The 6084-nt window shown below is 37.0% G+C and overlaps 1 non-coding gene across 1 annotated transcript; it reads right to left on the bottom strand.

Moving 5' to 3' along the window:
- Positions 1–1392: 1392 nt before the first annotated feature.
- On the bottom strand, positions 1393–1499 carry LOC148846106 (small nucleolar RNA R71). Its single transcript, XR_016102664.1, has one exon. It is a non-coding gene; the product is annotated as a small nucleolar RNA R71 (small nucleolar RNA).
- Positions 1500–6084: the final 4585 nt, after the last annotated feature.

Below are 6084 nucleotides of genomic sequence, written 5' to 3' on the forward strand. Positions count from 1 at the left end.
AATTATTGTTTGTTGCTTTAATTAATTTCTTTTCTTTCAGTTATTTAATTGAATAAGTAATTGCTAAATAAAAAATTGTTGAAATTTTTTAATTTGAGTTTAAATTTCAAACCTGAATTTAAATTTAAATTTTAATTTGAATCTGCATTTGAATTTGAATTTGAATTTCAAATTTCGAAATTTAAATTTTAAATTTTCGAATTAAAATAAATTGAAAAGAAAAAGAATTTGAAATTAAACTCCAAAAAAATTAAATTTTGAATTAATATATATATATATATATATATATATATATACAATTTTGAATATTTCTCTTTCATTTTCATTCCATTATTGAGAGTTTGATATTCTAGAGCATGCATCATATAGGTTTATTTATTTGCTGAAATTATTATTGTTAGTTGTGAATATGTTAGGTGCTCTTTTTATTATTTTAATTGTTCCTTTTACTTAGTTGTTTGCTTTATCCTTTTAGGTTTAATTGCTGAATTTCTTCTTAGAAATAATTGTTCATGCATTGTAGTTAGTTGCATTTTGTTGTGTTTATTTTGTCTTTCAGTTAATTCATTTAAGGGCATCCAACCTAAATAAGATAAGGTAGAGATTTCATCACCCTTCCTTGTCCCAAAAATCACCATCATTCACGTGCGATTCACCCTAACCCTAATTTAAAATTTGATAGAAAGATCCTTTAGGAAAGCCTTACATTTGGTTCAAAGGTGTGTTGAATTTTAGGAGAATTTGAAATTATTTTCCATAACCGGCAGTTGGTGTTTAAGGAAAGAGGTTAAACGGCTAAGCCTAAGTGGGTTTTGTGGTTACTTAATTGAGTTTAAATTTCAGAATTTAAATTTCAAAATCCACATTTGAAATTAAACTCAAAATTTTAAATTCAAATAGGAAGAAAAGGGACTTCTGTGTTGTATGTTGGGAAGGAGATCTCTAAGGAGAGAAACTATAGAACTTATACCTAAAATAGAGAGATACCTCCATCATTAACATCGAAATCAAATAGATGGAATCAATGATGCCCAACCTAGAAAGTTGAAGGAATACTTCACTCCAACACAATACAACCCTTCATCCTGCCTTCAGTTACCTGATACTCAGGTCTTATAGTATGTAATTAAGTCAAGTACAATCTAGATGCTCCCATCCTTATATGGGAACCCAAGTGAGGACCCGTACAAGCACATAGATGAGTTCCTGGAAATATATTCAACTGTAAGGATTCAAAATTTTAATGATGATGCCCTTAGATTGACTATTTTCCCCTTCTCCTTGAAGGATAAGTCCAAACATTGTTTAGGGACTATAGGGAAACCCATTAGGACTTGGGCTGAAGTGCAATAAGAATTCCTTAGGAAGTTTTATCTTATAGGTAGAACTAATACCATGAGGAGAGCTATCACGGGATTCACCCAAACACCAGGTGAACAAATTCATGAGGCTTGGGAGAGGATGAAAGAGTTAATGAGAAAATGCCCACACCATGGCCTATCCTAGTGGCAAATTGTCCAGGCCTGATAGATCAATACAAGCATATGGTAGATGCATCGTGTGGGGGGGCATTTATGAGCAATACCAAGGATGAAGCTTATAATCTTTTCGAAACCCTGAGTGAGAATTCTATCAATAATGCATTGTTGAATTCCTATGAAAGGTCGGTGCGACCCTCAAAGAGGGTAGGGCTCTATGAGGTTAGAAATAATATAGACACGAGGCAAAAATGGACTTGATTGCCATTTCTAGAAAGTCGGATAGGGTAGACCTTCTAGCCCAGAAATTCGACCAGTTTTTCACTCTTAACCAGCAATTGGGCCCATCTACCTCTTATCCCAAAGTATGTTCCATTTGTGCTAGCCTGGCCCACCAGGTTGATGATTGTCCTACTGTGGCTCAGTTTCTACCTTTTATCCAAGAACAAGTTCAGGCGGCCCAAAGTTTCTCAAGGCCCAATAATGATCCATATCCTAATACTTATAACCCTGGATGAAGAAACCATCCTAACTTTTCTTGGAGGATACATCAACCCAATGTACAGTCCCATCAGCATCCATCCAACTCCATGGCCTAACAGTTTCAGAGGCCAGTAGTACAAAACTAGTTCCAACAGGTGTACCCTAGGAGTCAACCAATCCAACCATATCAGAGCTACCCACGACCCCCTCAATCCCGATCAGTAGACGATCAATTTATGTAGCTGCAGTAGTTGATCCTAAATCAACAGCAGTCCATTGCTAGGTTAGAAAGCCAAATAGGATAGCTAGCTAAAGCTAATGCAAGGAGGGTAGTGGGGCAACTACCGAGTTAACCGGTTGCAAACCCTAGGAATCAACCACTGGGTTTTTCTCACAAATTCAACCACCTCCTCAGAATCCCCAATTCGAAAATGCTAAAACTATAACAACTTTAAGGAGTGGGAGAATTTTGGAAGACCCGTATGAGAAAGAAAGTAAAGAGGAAGAAAAGGATTCAGAAAACCCTAAGTTGGGGGGGGGGAAGAAGAAGAAAGGGAAAACGTACAAAAAGAGCCTAAAGTGAACCAATCTGTAGTCCCCTTTCCTACTGCACTCACAGCTGGGCCATTACGAAAAAAGAAAGAGATTCGCACTGTGGAGATCAGGGAACTTTTCAAACAAGTATACATTAACATCCCGCTCCTTGATGCGATTCAACATGTCCCGACTTATGCAATGTTTCTAAAAGAGCTATGCCCCCCAAAGAGGGAACCACGATCGGCCCCACAAAATGTGATGCTCTTAGTAGATGTGAGTGCGGTCCTTCTGAACCAACTTCCCCAGAAAATGAAAGACCCGGGTGATCCTCTTATTAGTTGTATAATTTTTGGAATCACCTTTGATAGGGCCCTATTGGATCTAGGGGCTAGTGTGAACCTGTTTTCGTCCATTATTTATGAAAGGTTCAGGGTTGGCGAGTTGAAACCTACCCCAATAATTCTGCAACTCGTTGATTGGTCAGTCAAGACTCCTCAAGGATGTCATTATCAGAATAGAAAATTATCATTTTCCAGTAGATTTTGTTGTCCTAACCATGACCCCAACTGAAGAACTAAACCACAACCCAATAATCTTAGGATGGTCGTTTTTACTAATGGCTAATGCAAATATCAACTGTAAATTGGGGGAAATGGGCATATCATTTGGGGAACAAAAGGTCCAATTGAATGTTTTTAATGCCTTTAAGTATGCAAACCTAGGGGAAGATGAAGGCAGTGTAGACATAGTGGACAATCTCGTGAATGACCTATCTACACCTTGGTTAGCCCAATTTGGTCCTGGTTGGTATGAAAATGAAAGTGATATGAGAGTTTGGATGAGAGAGATAAATAGTTGCACCCAGCTAAAGACGTTAAACTTAGCGCTAGTTGGGAGGCAACCCAACGTAGTTTTTTATGTTTTTACTTTTAGGATTTGTTTTTCTTTTCTTGATTCGAGACCAGGTGGCAGACCTTGAACCCCTCAAGAAAACCCTATCGATTGTTTCCTTTGGCCCAAGTCCTTTTTGCATCAATCTAGTCATGCCATTGGGGACAATGTCATTTAAGTTGGGGGTGAGGAAAGAGAGAAAATTTGAAAAATTTTTGAAAAGCTAAGCCTTTAAATATGTAATTTCACTGAAATTAAAATTTTTTTCATTGAAATAGATTCCCAAATAGAAAAAGTTGAGGAAACTGATAAAAGAATATTGAATTTTGTAGAAATTGGTAGCAAGTGATAAGAGTCAAAAATGGTCTTGTTTGAATATTGTTGAAACCATTTGGAAATTAAAAAATACTCCCAAGTTGCCCCTGTCAAGATAGGAAGAAAAGGATTGAGAAATTAGACAAAACTCTTTAAATTATTAAGAGACAGTGGACTGCCCTGAACAGTGTTGCAAAAAAAAAGGGGATAAAAGGTCAATGGATACCCTAGACTTAGTAACCGGGTCTCTTCACCTAAGCCAAGTGTCGAGATTCGCGTCAAATGGAAAAGGGAATGCCAAAGACACTTACTTAACACTTAGTAACTGGGTCTCTTCACCTAAGACAAGTGTCAGGATTCGCGTAAAATGGTGGAAGGTAACGATAAAAATTAGCTAAGGGGTAGAAATCCGTTGTAAAAAATAATAAGAAGAATACATGTCTGATTTTAAAATCAATCTCATCTTATCAAGACAGTTTGCAAATGAAAGGGTAAATAAGATTTTTTAAGACATTTCTGTAATATTCAAAACAAGACAGTTTTACCCCTAAAGCCCAATACCGATCTATACAAAGTTTGAGAATGGTAGAATCAGAATGCTTGATTAATTCTGTTAGGAATGATGTTGATATGGGAATGATCTATGCTCAGTGTAATTTTAAGGCTGCATTGTTAAGGGACTAGCAATGGTTAAGTTGGGGGGTGTGATAACCCTACATTTTGATGCCTTAAGGGCATCAATTCAAGGGTATTTAGGGTGTGATAACCCTAAATTCAATGTTGTGACCTCTGAGGGTCTCTGTGTAAATTTTGGGAAAAACTGGGAAGTTTTCATGGCTGAAAAGCAGATTTTGGGAAGCTGGTGTGAAATCTAGCTGAGAGAGGGGATGCTTTTGTGAAAATTTGAAAGCAAGAAGGCACCTCCTAGGTGTTAAACCCAGTTTGGTGCCCCTCCTACTGTATTAGCATGCTCCTCACACCTTAGCAAACCCTAAGGCGCCTTTTAACCCATTCTTTTCATTCTTAACAAACCCTATTCGCCCCTAACTGTTAAATCATCACCTTCCATCCCTTCTAATCTCTACCATCCATTCTAGGGCACTCTCTTTTTAGCATTCTATCCTTAGGAGCCACCTAACTTCTAATCTTCACCATTCAGCTTTTATTCATTAAATATCAGCCTTACATAATATTGGGAGCCCTCTCCTTCTCTTCTCAGCCTTAGGATCAACCCAGAATCATCCTAATCCTTCATTAGAAACCCTAGGGAACCCATATCTTTGCTAAAACCCAATTGCTGCCCCCCTATTTCTCTCTAATCCCAATTGTATCCACTATTCTCTATAAAAATGACCTAAAGGCTCATGAGAAAGGGTTGGTCAATTCACCCAAGTAAGAAGGAAGGGTGATCTTGAGAAGTTCGAGGGTAGAGGAAGAGGAGGACGCCCAAGCAAGAGGAAGGGTTCCTACTTGTAGTCCATCAACACCACTACTGCCACCTCTGGATTTGAATCCCAACCATTTTTTCTTCAGTTTTAGAATTACTTTCTATTCTTTAATTTCTAGTTCATTTTTCCTTCCTACAAATTTCACTTTTATTAGATTTAATTTGTACTTTATTTATTTTCTGCAATCTGAAATTCGGCCAGGTAAGATGGAAGGCCTAACTCGAGAAGTTCAAGGGTCGAAAGAGAGATCCGAAGACTGCTACCTCTGATCGTATTCTCAAACATTTTTTATTTCGTTCCTTTTATTTATTTGTTTCTGTTATTTATTTATTTTTATGCACTTGTTATTCTCAGTACTGCTCAAATTTGGTTTTAATGAATTCCATTTTTTTAATTAATTAATTTAATATTTTTGCAACTCTCCTTTGTGTTCTCTCCCAGATCTATGTATGTAATTATTCTTCCCCTGTTTCCCTATGGGTACGACCCATTCTCATTGCTTTACTGCATTAGTAGTTGTTTTGAGAATCGAAATAAAATTATAAATGTTTAAACTGGTGTTTGGAAGTGGTTAACGACACGCTCTAGATCACACCAGTCGCCATCAGTGGCTACCCAATTCGGAGGAAGACAGTGGAATGAAGTCACCACCTAAATTTTTGTAGAATGGGAATTTAGGAAAACTTGGGAATTTAGCAAGTGAATCAAAAGATTTCTTGGTGACTTATAGCCTAATAGGATAGAGATTTTGTAAGGTTCGGTGACCAATGTATGGTGTGGGAAGGTGTTAGGCACCCCATATGCACTTGATTAAATCAGCCTCTACTTCACCAATGTTCTAAAGAATATTTAATCATTTTCGGCCTTAGAATAAAAATGCAAACTAAACTAAGAAATTAAAATCTAGAAAACAAAGAGGAAGTTCTAACCAT

This window comes from Nelumbo lutea, chromosome 7, assembly GCF_056320005.1.
Source record: "Nelumbo lutea isolate HS-2025 chromosome 7, American lotus-T2T, whole genome shotgun sequence".
NCBI lineage: Eukaryota > Viridiplantae > Streptophyta > Magnoliopsida > Proteales > Nelumbonaceae > Nelumbo > Nelumbo lutea.